Source organism: Lasioglossum baleicum, chromosome 8 (genome assembly GCF_051020765.1).
Source record: "Lasioglossum baleicum chromosome 8, iyLasBale1, whole genome shotgun sequence".
Classification (NCBI taxonomy): Eukaryota; Metazoa; Arthropoda; class Insecta; order Hymenoptera; family Halictidae; genus Lasioglossum; species Lasioglossum baleicum.
The window spans coordinates 7,220,049-7,234,232 of record NC_134936.1 but is presented as its reverse complement, the minus strand read 5'-3'; the positions used below and the strand labels follow the sequence as shown (position 1 = coordinate 7,234,232).

The window sequence follows — 14,184 nt, the reverse complement described above, 5'->3', positions numbered from 1 at the left end:
TAGACTGCGGATCTTTATGCATTTATTGCTTATGCAAATTTTCTAAAAAAAAAAGGCTAGAATATAAAATTCGGTAGAATTTTATACAATCTTGATTTGTTTTGGATCTACAATGGACCAGAACTTATATGTAAGATTTCATTTTATTGCGCTTTCTTAAAATTTGTCTACAAAAATTGGAAAATGCATAAATATCCGCAGTCTAATAATGACAAAATTGCATTTGTTTAGATTTTGTACCAGTTTTGTTTAAATATGTACTTCAATACAGAAGTTGACTAAAAAAATTTCTCAGGAAAACGTATTTATAATTTTAATATTGCTAATAGAGTAAATCTCTGAAGAGCACGTTATTTTGACTCATCCGGTAGCTCTAGTATTAAACCACTAAATACAGTTCAAGTTATATCGTGTTTAATGTAATTCTCATTAGAAAAGTTCCACAAATAAGTTGGCGAAAGTCCCATAAAAAAATAATGAACACAGTAGACTCGTATAAATATATAACGCGATGAAAAAATTGTTTAAAATTACTGTGTATCTGTATCTTCTGTGGCAGTAAGTGTACAGTCGTCTTAGGCAATGTTTTGTACATGTACTTCACGATTAGTAGTGGTCACACACCGATATACCGAATTCATTATACAAGATTATAAAAAATATGCTCTAGAAAAATTTGTAGACTCATAATAGTTGGTAAAATGGATCCGAATACTTGAAATACTAGACAGAATGCTATACATATGCTTTATTAAACATTTCAATTACTGTAACGGTGTGTTTTGTTCATCTTCAATTGAACTGCGCAAAATTACAATTGCACAGTGAATGATGTTATTGCCCATGTATAAAAGCTACCATTCAGACTCGCATGAATTAATCGTTATTCATGCAGTCGCTACCGATAACTCTGGTAACCTCAGCGGACACATATTTAAATTGTATCTTCGACTCGTTTGATTTATAGTAGAACTGAACAGCGATCAAGTGATTTCAAGGATCTCCGATCATTGATCTATCAACAAGTAATCGAACTCGTCACTTATACGGCATCTTGCGCATTTATTAGGCTGCAAATTGTTATTAATCTTAATTGTTCGCTATAACTATGCGCAATAAAAAAAAGTTTAAGTAAATGCTTTTAAAAGAGTTTTTTAAATGAATTTAAATTTAAATGAAAACATTTTAAAAAATGTTGGGGCCCCCTTTTTCCTCAAAAAATTTAATACACATTAAAATGTTAGCCCTCCTTAACCCCATTTAATTAAAAAAATAAATTAATTCGATATCTTCGTTAGATTATCTGAGAAAACAGCTTGTAACACTTTATCTGGTACACCCCGTATATTTGTAGCTTACAGAAACAACAAATTCGAATAAAACAGAAACTTCCATTGAACTCCATCTTTTTTATACTATTCGCGATCTAGCGAACCTATGAAGACTGTACGCACGCGAAATTTTATCTTATCTAAGCTTCGTCACACCACGTACGACCCAACCCAGACCTATCCCATCAAAATGTAAATTTACATTAACATTTCTAAGAACTAACTTCCGATCAATTTACCTTTTCGTTTATGTGCGTCACGCTCGACTCGTAACACTGTTAATTTAATCCTTCTACAGGGTCTTCCACATTGAGGAGAATTAATTTTTAATGATAAAAAATTCTACCTTTTTTTGCGATTTCAATAACCTCGAAAAGTTACAATGGAACATCCTGTGAACAGATCAATTGTTCTTTTTATTTATACGTGTGTCACGCTCGACTCTTGTTGCACCAATAATTTAATCCTTCTACAGGGTCTTCCATTGAGGAGTGTAATTTTGAATTGTAAAAAACTCTGTCTTTTTTTGCAATTTCACTAATCTCAAAAAGTAACAGTAAACAAATTTGAAATTATACCTCTAAATGAAAGACCCTTTTATCTTCAAATTGATCGAGAGTCGCCAGATGAGGGGAGGGAGCATGAATTGAGGGGAAAAAGTTACTCTCTCTTGCCGCCAGTACCGGACACATACACGACAGAGACGAAACGCGTCACATGACCGGGCCGGAAGCGTAGGGGTACTAACAGTGGCACTAACCGTACCACGACCGGTTTCACATTTTTTATTTTTTAATTATTGAAATTATGAAGATGCTTCCATCAGAAATTATTGAATAAATTTCTTTATTTAGTCACGTATTACTATAAAAATTGTGAAAAATCTAAATAAGTTCAGTCTTGTAATTTTTAGAAAACAATGTATATCCGTTAGTGTTAACGAAAAACACGGACTAATCGGAGCGCAACGTAGCGTTGGGTATCGCGCCGCGGTGAATCAATGAACAAGAGAACGAGTAAAAACTCATTTAACCGGAACTTACTTATTCAGCCGTAAATGCACTTGCTGCTTCGGAATGTGTGTCACTGGACAATTGGGAGACTAGCTGACTTCAGATGTACCGCAGTGCCAAAAGTTGCACGGTCAAATCAACGATCCGGACTGTCACTTTCACTTCACAAACACGCTACTGCTGTTAAAACTACTTACTATTAGAAACACACATATTAGGGAGCTTCGAATTGACAATTCTTTAGAGATGTTCTCTTTACCACGGTTCGAACGACACTGATTTACGCAAAATTTTTCCGAAGAGTTTAGGGAGGGCAAAAAATGAGACACGAGGGGGCCGCTGTAAGATTCGAATTTATGGCAATCACATGTTTCGTTTTTTTCCCCTGCAGATTGGTACGCAAGTCGATGGGCAACAGTTCGAAAAAAATCTGTCCTTTTATCGAGCAAGAGGTAGAAATGTCAAGTACGCGTGGCGTTCATGACTCTCTATTGTCCTATTCCTCTCTTAAGAACCTTTCTAAAAGAAGAACAGACAATGTCTTGCCATGTGATTGCCATAAATTTTATTATTACAGCGGTTCGTCTCGTGTTCAGTTTTTTTTCTGACCACCTTGTCGTTCGACATGCACAATACCCTCCGTAAACTCTTCAGAAAAATTTTACGTTGACTCAGTGTACTTCGAACCGCGGTAGAGAAAACATCTCTAAAGACGTGCAAATTTGAAGCTCGCTGTTGTTATCTACCGTCCAGTGTTGCCATATTGAGCTCCGTATCAAGCTCCCGTACTCTCCTACATACCCCTTCCACTATTTCATTCCAGCACCGTGCGCAGGCGCACACTCCACGGTCCCCATCGCGCACGTGCAACGTGACTCCCATTCGTCCCACTCATTCCCCGTCATCAAAGAAGGGGTACATCATTTCACCGTGACTCCCCTCATATGGCATCACTGCTACCGTCAGCTGTGCAGTTCGTTGACCTGATCGTACGTCCTTCAGCTTTCGACACTGCCGTATACTTGAAGTGAGCTGCGCAGTCTCCGGATGGCCCAGTGACAATTTCGCAGCAGCAATTGTATCTACGGATGAATAAGTGAGTTCTAATTAAATCTATTTCTCATAGACATATAGAGATAGACTGCGCGGCCTGTACGAAGCGCTGAAGCCCACAATGGCGGCGTGCGAGAGAAAGAGAGCATTAGCCGGGGTCCATAGCGCTCTCTTTCTAATTGATGTGTCGACACACCGACACATCAGCTTTGTACCGCGCGCCGCCATTGTGGGCTTCAACTCGCCCATAAGACGGCGCAGTCTATCTCTATATGTCTATGCTATTTCTACTCTTTCTCTTGTTCACTGTTTCACCGCGGCGCGACACCAACGCTACGCTCAGAGGGACTTGCCGCCGAGCCAGACTCTCACGCGCGCCGTGTTTTTCACATTTCTGCAAATGGAAATGTCGCAGCAAATAACCTCTGGAAGTCACTCATGCATATTTATAAATTACATAACCTGGAAGGACATAGTTAATGAATTTAACACTTTACCTACCGGTAGCCTATTAATAGGATTTTCAATAATCGTGCTGTACCAAAAGAAAGTATAGAAATTTTCTTTTGCATTGTAATCTTAAATGAAACTATTAGATGACGTTATTAAGGGTGAGTTGTTAGTTCACAATGAAAATTGCTGTTGCCGTTGGAGGTTTAATTAAGAAGTGTTTAGCCATGTACCATAGATTTTTCAAAATTATGCAACAATCACCGATCGGTAAAGTGTTAAGTACAAAACAGAAATGAGTAAAACAAGCTTGAGTCTACTTTTAACCCCTTGCCGTACCATTTTCTTTGCAGTTACAGTGATTAAAACGTCTTCATCTCCAAAAATGTCGTGCGGCTACATTTATTTTATTGCTTAAATATTGATTAAAATTTTATTTCATTTAAAAAGAAAGGCGTAACATTCGTATTTGTTAGACTTCGTTTGAAATCTTCATGACGAGTGTGACTCGTTAAAATACGGCAAGGGGTTAAACGCCACGTAACAATTGATAAAACGTTAGTAGCTTATTTTACAAGATCGATTTCGATAAAATTTCCAGGATCTATATATTGAAACGGATACACAAAACGTACTTTTTTAATTTTCAATATAGGCTTTCTCTGATTTTTTAACTTCCCGATTTTATAGGGAAGTTATTGTAATGACCCCGAAAATCGAAAATCGATTTTTTAGCAGATCTTCACGTTTCATGGTCATTGCAGTCATTTTAGACTATTTTCAGCAAAATGTTCGTGTGTGTGTGTGTGTGTGTGTGTGTGTGTGTGTGTGTGTGCGCGTGCGTATGTCTGTTTCTATGTTATCAAATTTTTCGTTAACGTTTTCTAAAAAAGTAACAACGCGATCAGAATGATAAATGATGCAATCGATGTGCCCCGTCGTAACTTAGAGCTGATTAGATTTTGGTCCATATTGGTCAAGTAGTTTTTTAGATTTTTAGTTTTTTTCGAAAGGAGTTGATTCTATGATTTCGTTTGATTTCTATGATTTTTTATCAGCTAAATTGGCGTTTTGGCCCACTGTGCGTCGGGCCGACTGTGGCAACTCGCGTCCAGCTCGCGCTCTGATTGGTCCGTGTTTTTCATTAATAACTCCTAAACAAAGCCGCGGATAACATTTTTGCAAAGGAAAATGTCGCTTGAAATGGTCTCAGGAACCACTCCCTTTCGGGATTTTCACGAATTTTGGGACATCCTGTATTGACATGTCCCTGGAATTCGAACTGTGTTTACCTTACACAATAACAGAGTTATTTAAAGTTGAGCTTGGAGTTGTTTGTGTTTGTTTGTGATATTGACAGTTATTTAGAGTTGTACAATTCAATTATACTGTGCAGAGTAACATGCATGCTGATACGAACACTCTATATGAAAGTATTTATTATTAGATCCATATGGAATATTTCATATTCAGTGAATAGTTTGAGCGAGTAACAAAACTTCGATTTAGATCGGCAAAAATGTTAATCAAGAGTCTGCGAGGGCACAAAATCACGGTTGCGCAACACTCGGGTCCGGAAACGATCGGATTCGGTCGAGATTCGTGAGATTTTGAGAACCCCGTTTCGGGACGAACTTTGTTGAATACTACCGTGGACCAGAAGTGTTTATAAACTCCGTGTAGTCTAACTCGAGGCTGTGCAGTAGTCTTGAGTAGCTTGTACCGACCCTGATGTATTGTGTGCTATTTTAACAAATCATTGAAGCGTCTAACAACAGTCACAGTAAAATTCTAGACGCGCCGCTAATTATCTGTTTATTTTGGGGAAATGTGAAATTAAACGTTGCGTCGAGTTTAATGTATGAATCAAAAATATTTAGATATTGTTTGAATTGTAATGACGCTTGTGTGAAGCCATGGTATCATAACTGATCTCTAGACTGCGGATTTTATGCATTTATGACAAAAATCGATGGATGTAATTTAAAACAGTAAAGTCATTAAGATCAATTTAACAACGCCCATGGTATTCTCGATTTATCAAAATTGTTGGAAATAGAAAGAAAGTTTTATATGGCTTCTGTGTCTTGCAATTGACGAAGACAATTTTTATTTTGCGTAAAGATCCGCTGTCTACTGATCACATACATTTCGAATCAGAATAACTTTTTTATGAATAAGCCAAACGACTTCAATCTCTCCGTAAGGCAAGAAGAATTGGTTTAGTAAATGACGTCTAATAAATATGTTAAAGAAATGCATTTGGTCGAAATTGTGAAAAACAATAGTAAAAGTTGATTTTTACAACTTTTTTAGCTGGGCCAATAACGAAAATTTAAAAGATGTGTTTTGTAAACTCGTGTAAATTATATGTATACATTCTGAAAATTTCATTGAAATTGATTAATTGGTTTACGAATTACAAACGATCAAAAGTGGTAAAAATGGCAGTTGTAGGCCGAAAATCATCAAAAATTGCAATTTTTACCACTTTTGATCGTTTATAACTCGTAAACCAATTGACCAATTTCTATGAAATTTCCAGAAATTATTATCTATACGAGTTTACAAAACATATCTTTTAAATTTTTATTTTTATTGGCCCCCCTAAAAATGTTGTAAAAATCAATTTTTGCTACTGTTTTTCACAATTCCGCCCAAATGTATTTTTTCAACATTTTTATTAGACATCATTTACTAAACTACTTCTTCTAGTCATACAGAGAAGTTGAAGTTATTTGGTCCATTCATAAAAAAGTTATTCTGATTTAAAATATGTGTGATCAGTAGAGACTGCAGCTAGTAGGCTAACAAGAAATTGATTGGGTAAAATTTAAAACAGTTAGAGATTAAAAAAATTCAAGGATGTTGCAATGTTGCTTTTAATGTAACACAGTCATTAAGGGATGAAATCAATTTTTATGTTATTCCTGCTACCCACAATCAATGCAAAACATTTTTATTTTGCACAAAGATCTCCAAAAGGTAATAGGACATAAAAGATGAAGCCTGTCCAGATCTACAGGTTTTGTTGAACATATTTTCTGACGCGGCAAATAGTTTAGAAGACATTACAGAAAAACGATTCTACGAGCAATAAATTAATTGTTTTAATGTTTAAGCGCCTTGGGGCATGTTTTCCCTTTACCTGTGGGCACTCAAATTTTGCACAGACTTTTTTTAAATTATTTGTTACAAACACCCTGGGGGTGCCGTAAAAGAAATTCAAATGTATAAATGCATAAATGTATAAAATGCGCAGTCTAGTGATCGGAGTTGTTGCTCCACTCGGTATGCTTCTCAAAAGGTTACGTCCTTTCGACGCGAGTGACCTGGTGTAACCCTTTCGACACCCTCAGCGCTGTTTTCGTGAAGTCATCGGGTCTTGTCCGAGCCTGGAAAATACAGTTCCGGTTCGAAGTGTATAAATAGCGTCGTGCGTATGTCCCGCGCGTGTATAATACGGTTGCCGAACGTTTGAAAATAGTATCGCAGACTTGGTAGCTACAGTTAGTCTTACAATTGATGGCACTCACTTTAAATCAGATTAACATTTTTCATAAATCGACGAAACTACTTCAGTTTATCCGCCAAGCTAGATGGATTAGCTTATTAGATGACACGTGATGAAGATTTTGGAGAAATTGCGTTTAATCTGAATCACAAAGAAGATAATAAAACTTGCTTTTCACGACTTTTTTATTTGCTCTTGTAACGAAAATTTAAGTAGTAATTAATACTAATTTAGGGTAAACCGGATTTTACCGGACTCAAAATTTGTGCCTTTGTGCAGATCGAAGTTTCGATCCTGTAGGATCAATGGTTCAGGAGTTATGCTTGTTTAAAGTTGTGCATTTTTCAGTGTTTTTGACAGGTATGGTACCGAGCAGAACCGCCGGGCCTTGCCCCTCCCTCTACCTAAATCACCAACCAACTAATTAATTATTCTGTTCGGTCACTACAAGGTAATATGGCGGCGCCCTTACCTATCAAAAACACTGAAAAATGCACAACTTTAAACAAGCATAACTCCTGAACCATTGATCCTACAGGATTGAAACTTCGATCTGCAGCCGCCTCGGGTACAAATCTACTGGATTACATACCAAATACATTATAATTTATAGGAGAACGGCACAAATTTTGAGTCCGGTGAAGTAAAGAGCAGCCAAAAGTGCAAAAATATACTTTGCAGTAAGCACACTACAAACTAAATGTTAATAAATAATAAAGTAGTAATTTTAATTTAGTTTCTTGATACTCTTGTATAAAATTTTACTTTGCAATAAGCACACTACAAAGTAAATGTTAATAAATATGATTATTATTATTGATTATTATTAATATTATCATATAGTCCACCAATGAAATGGCAATGTTTAATCAGTCTGTAAAGACGAATGCTTAATTAGAATGTACAAAGCACATGTCCTAAATTTTTGTTACAAGCACAAATAAAAAAGTTACAAAAAGGAACTTCCATCTTTCTCGAAATTTAGACGAAACGAAATTTTCCAAAATTTTTATAACATGTCCTCTAGGAAACTAATCCAGCTAGGCAGAAAAACTGGAGTCGTTTGGTCCATTCGTAAAAAAGTTATTCCGATTTAAAGTGAGCGCCATCAATTATGAGACTGCCTGTATATGCGGCTCAATGTGTGTGCATGAGACGCGCAACTCTTGCACGCACGTGATTCCACGAAAATGATAATAGAGCACGAAACTCTCGGCCCGCAGCCAGGCGCATGATGCATAATCGGCTGAGACTGAAACACCCAGAAAAATCAGATCCAGAACTTTTTGAGAAATGGTTTTCGATTCGATCAAATGGAAGTTACAGTTCTTTCTCTAGTTCAAGATTGATTTGACTCGAATGATTGTACACGAGAGGTCTACAGTAGTTTGGAGAAATATTCTGATCCAAAAATTATAAAATATTATTGTTATGTCTTTAGATACGTTTGTACGCAGGGTGAATACCAGGTGCAATTGCACTTTATTTCGTTAATGCAGCCAGTTGTTTTGTTAAACCAATCGATCTCATTTTTCAAAAAAGAGGAGACAATGAGTCAGAGTGGGAACGCGTACTGGAGTAGGGAGCGCTGTCGCGCGGAGTGGGGATCGCTGAACGCGATCACGTACTAGCGAGCGTCGCGCGGAGAGGTGTAACGGTTAAATTTAATGGTTTATATCTCTTAAACGCATAGGCTTTTTTAACAATTTTGTAAAGATATTGCTTTGTCATCCAGTTCTGAGCTATGTTTAAAATTTCAAGTCTCTAGCTCACCGGGAAGTTCGTTTAAAATCAATTTCAAAATTTGTACTGTACAGACAGGCAAGAAAGCGAGCTAATAATATAAGCGTGGTAAAAACGTGGTAAAATAAGGTCATAGGAAGTTAGGACATATGATTTATTCCTGTGTCATTTTTTTCTATGTATACTTGAAAATGAGCATTAATGTATAATACTGTATATTTGACAAACATGTTTATTTAATAGTTTGTCAATGATAAAGCTCCCAGTTCCCAGCATCACCCCGTAGATGACATTTACGGTAGAGACCGTTGCTGCGCGAAGGAAAAACTTGCTGGAAATATACAGGGTCATCCGTTTTTAAACGGCCAAACGTTAACCAGCTGTAGAGGACCCCAAATGGAACAACTTTTACCCCTATCCCTTTTTTTGTTTGGGCCTTGATTTCCAGATAATTGCAAAAAACCATCATTTATTTGAGTTTACATAAAATTAAATATCTCAGGACTCCAACGATGAATCTTGATGGTTTTTCCTTTGTTTAGTTTAAAATAAGTAGGGGCATCTTTTTTATTCAATAAATTTTTTTGTATCACCTTCGGATCATGGTTTTTTTGACGTGGGGCACACCGTGGAGCCTGAAAGAAATAAGTTGGAAAGTGGCGCTGTGCCCCACGTCAAAAAAAACCATGATCCGAAGGTCATACAAAAAAGTTTATTCAATAAAAAAGATGCCCCTACTTATTTTAAACTAAACAAAGGAAAAACCATCAAGATTCATCATTGGAGTCCTGAGATATTTAATTTTATGTAAACTCAAAAAATGACGGTTTTTTGCAATTATCTGGAAATCAAAGCCGAAACAAAAAAAATGATGGGGGTAAAAGTTGTTCCATTTGGGGTCCTCTACAGCTGGTTAACGTTTGGCCGTTTAAAAACGGATGACCCTGTAGATTTCTTTAACGTATCCAAGAATCATTGAGGTTATGTAGTTGTTCTGCAGTTTTACCTGACTTGGTAATCGGGTCCGCGAGGACAGCCACCGGAGACCCAAGTAAATTTCATTAATTGCGAATAATTAATCGTCTCGCCGCGGCGTCGATTGATTTCCCGTCGACTACCGCTGTGATTGATTATCATAGTCTCATTGTTCGATGACGAAAAGGATGGTAAGGCCGGCCGGATGACGTTTAAAGTGATTTTCGGGAAAACTATATACGTGTGACCGCTCGATTTCTCCGCGTTAGTTAGGCTTCGGAAAATGCTTGCGACTTTCCAGCTGGACGGCAACGTGACTCGATGCACAATCTATTTTTATTATATAACGAGATTTATTGTTCTCCGTTGAGAGAAGCAAGCCTCTGAGAGTGTACGGGATCGAACGGATATAACTTCCGTCTCGAATGTTGAATAAATATTAGATTATTGCGCAATGACTTCACGGGAATAGCGTTAACGGTACGCTCCCATAAAGTCACATAAAGAAAGATCCTTTTTAGAAATTTAACGGTTAATTCTATGGTGTGAAATTAGGACATAGTAGGAATTATTAGACGACTGTCAGATTTTATGTGTTTAGGACGAAAACGGCCGTGTATAATGTAAAACAGTATGTTGATTCAAAAATTAAAAATTAATAACTTTTTCAAGATAAGACCGATCGACTTCAGATGTTGGAAGGATTAGTTTAGTGGGCAACGTGTAAACAAAATTTGTTTCAAATTGCTATATTGCTCGGAATTACAAAGAAAAAGGTGGAGGTCATGATTAAAAATTTTTTTATTTGTGGCTGTAATGGAAATTTAAAATATGCCTTTTGTAGATCTAATTAAGTTATACAGTTAGGAGCATAACTGATCACTAGACTGCAGATTTTATGCATTTATGACAAAAATGAGCACGTACAATTTAAAGCAGTGGACGAATTAAGAAGATTTAAGGACATCATTGTATTAATTTCAGCTGAATAAGACAATTAAAAGAAGAAAGAAATTTCTATTTGGCTGCTGTGTCTCGCAAACAATGCAACCATTTTTTATTTTGCATAAAGATCCGCAGTTTACTGATCACACGCGCTTTAAATCAGAATAACGTTTTTATGAATGGACCAAACGACTTCAACTTCTCTGTAAGGCTAGAAGAATTAGTTTAGTAAATGACGACTAAAAAATATGTTGAGAAAATGCTATTTGGTCGGAATTGTGAAAAATAATAGTAAAAATTGATTTTTACAACTTTTTAGCTGGGCCTATAACGAAAATTTAAAAGATGTTTTTGGTCAACATCGTATAAATTATATACGTTCTGAAAATTTCATTGAAATTGGTCAATTGATTTACGAGTTATAATCGAAAGTGATAAAAAGATGGAAATTCTTGAAAAATTGCAATTTTTACCACTTTTGATCGTTTATAACTCGTAAACTAATTAACCAATGTCAATTAAATTTTCAGAACGTATATTTTATAATTTATACGAGTGTTGACCAAACACATCTTTTAAATTTTGGTTATTGGCCCAGCTAAAAAAGTTGTAAAAATCAATTTTTACCATTGTTTTTCACAATTTCGACCAAATGCATTTTTCCAACATATTTTTTTAGACGTCATTCATTCATAAAAAAGTTATTCTGATTTAAAATGTATGTGACCAGTAGACTGCAGATCTTTATGCAGACTAAAAAATGTTCGCAATGATTACAGGACACAGAAGCTAAATAAAAATTGTGTTCTTCTTTTAATTATCCTATTAAGCTGAAACAAACACATGGATGTCCATGATAATTTTAACATGTCCACTGCTTTAAATTGTACTGTACTATGACTGTATACGTGCATAAAGTTTTCTCAAAATCGATTAAGGTTGTTACGAGCTATAAATGACTAAAAATTGCAAAAATTGTGAGAAACTGCGATTGAGATCATTGTAATTATGTAGTTTACTATATGATAAACTAAAAAATCCTAACATCTGTACAAAAGAAAAACTCAGGTCGTGTTCGGTCCAATTTTTAAAGGGTGCCCACTTGTTTTTGTCCCCGATTGTATACGTAATTCTCAACTTACTAAGATGATTGAATGAAGAAAGAAATTTCTACGTGACTTCAATTTCTAAAAATGAATGTCGAACGGTTAGCATGCGCATAAACGACCACAGTTTAAAGGCTATTACATATTTCACTGAAATGTGGAATGTGTCATGTAATGTGGATACAAGTTCAACATGAATTACATCAATATGGTCCACGTCTGCTGTGAATTGTCACAGGATTAGGAAACTGGCGGAGGCAGGACGAGGGAAGGTCCCTAAAGCCCCTTGCATCCATATGTCATGAAAAACCCTGTTTGCGAATCCTAACTGTAAGTCTTTGTTCACTATGAGTGAAACATTTAATGAATATTGTTCACTTAAATATGATATAAAGTAAAATCCTGTTTTTCTAAAGTCCTGTTAACCGTTGTGTAGCCAACCAAATCGTATAGATTATTAAAATCCTTTTGTATTTAACATATTTACACAAATTCTCATTTTAAGACTATAAATTAATATATTAGCGAGCACAGAATGCAAATATTCAGAGAAATTTTGTAATATTATTAGAAGAACATTAACAAATTGCTGAAAGAGAAAATATTATGTACTAAAAAATATGTAGAACCAGTAACCAAAAAATCACGGAGGTACTTTTTTAAAACTTTAGTAAAAAATTATAAATGTACAACATGAAAAATTAAAAGAATTATTAATATTTCGAAATTCTTTTTCTGCAACTTCGAAGGTCTCAATATATTTAACATAACTTGCAAGAAATAAATTAATCGAATAAGCATTTGGTAAATGGCACAAGTTTGAAAAAATGTATAGGTATTTCCTATTACAATGAATTCATATGTTTATAGAAATTATTGAGAATATTAAAAACTATTATATGCACATTATGTTACCAATATTTTATCAGATAAATTTCTTCAGATTTAACCCTTTGCACTCGGAGTTATTTTAACCCGAACATCAAACATTTCTTCCGACCTGGAATAATTCCATTCTATACGATTTTTATGGATATGAAAATGATATAATATCTCATATAATACTTTTGTAATTGTAAATGTTTAGTAATTTTTATTAGATACCGCCATAATTAATAATGTAAACAATATTTTGTTGGTGACTCTGACAAGTAACACTGCCCAACTGATACTCACTGATTTGAATGAAAAACGTACTAATTAAACATCGAAAAATATTAAATACTTTGTACGGGTAGAAAGCTGTAGGGGTAGCTGTATCCTTTAAGTAATAATTAGCCACAAACGTTTCCATCTCCAGAGGTTGAGGGGTGCTTTCTACCCCTAAACAGCGTATTTAGCCGAAACAAAAAAACACGTGTTTAATATTTTTCGGTGTTTAATAAGTACAGTCAGCGGCAATAATAAGTGGACACCCTTAAAAATCGCATAACTTTTTAGAAATTGGTCCAAAGGACTTCATTTTTTTATATATAATAAGAATAAGTAAACAAAAATTTATTACAATTGCAATTGGTAGGAATTATACACAATTTTTTAAAATGATGTTTTGTCAATTTTTTTATCTGGGCCTGTAACGATAATTTAAAAAATGCGTTTTATAGATTTCGGTAACTTATATGCATACTGAAAATTTCATTGAAATCGGTTAACATTGCAATGAGCTACATATGTTTAAAGATGAGAGCTTAAGGGTGAAAGTCGCAGATTTTCAGGGCATTTCGCCCTTACGTGATCATCTTTAAACGTTTGTAACTCATTGCAATGTTGACCGATTTCGATGAAATTTTCAGTATGCATATAAGTTACCGAAATCTATAAAACGCATTTTTTTAAATTATCGTTACAGGCCCAGATAAAAAAGTTGACAAAACATAATTTTTTAAAATTTTGTATAAAATTCCTACCAATTGCAATTGTAATAAATTTTTGTTTACTTATTCTCCTAGAGAGAGAAGAATTAGCCGAACTAGCCGGTCTAACGTCTTAAAAAAATTCAAGTCCTTTGGATCAATTTCTAAAAAGTTATGCGATTTTTAGGGTGTCCCCTTATT

At 35.2% G+C, this 14,184-nt stretch overlaps 1 protein-coding gene across 6 annotated transcripts in view; it reads left to right on the top strand.

Annotated features, from left to right (window-relative positions):
- Positions 1-14,184, top strand: part of Rhea (Talin_middle and talin-RS domain-containing protein rhea) — a 139,932-nt gene that overhangs the window by 11,911 nt on the left and 113,837 nt on the right. Inside the window, exon 2 of one of the 6 annotated variants that reach the window (XM_076429429.1) lies at positions 3,347-3,440. The exons of the other annotated variants lie outside the window; for them this stretch is intronic. The gene's annotated coding sequence lies outside the window, so the exon portion shown is untranslated. The remainder of the gene's footprint in view (positions 1-3,346; positions 3,441-14,184) is intronic. 6 annotated transcript variants of the gene reach the window in all.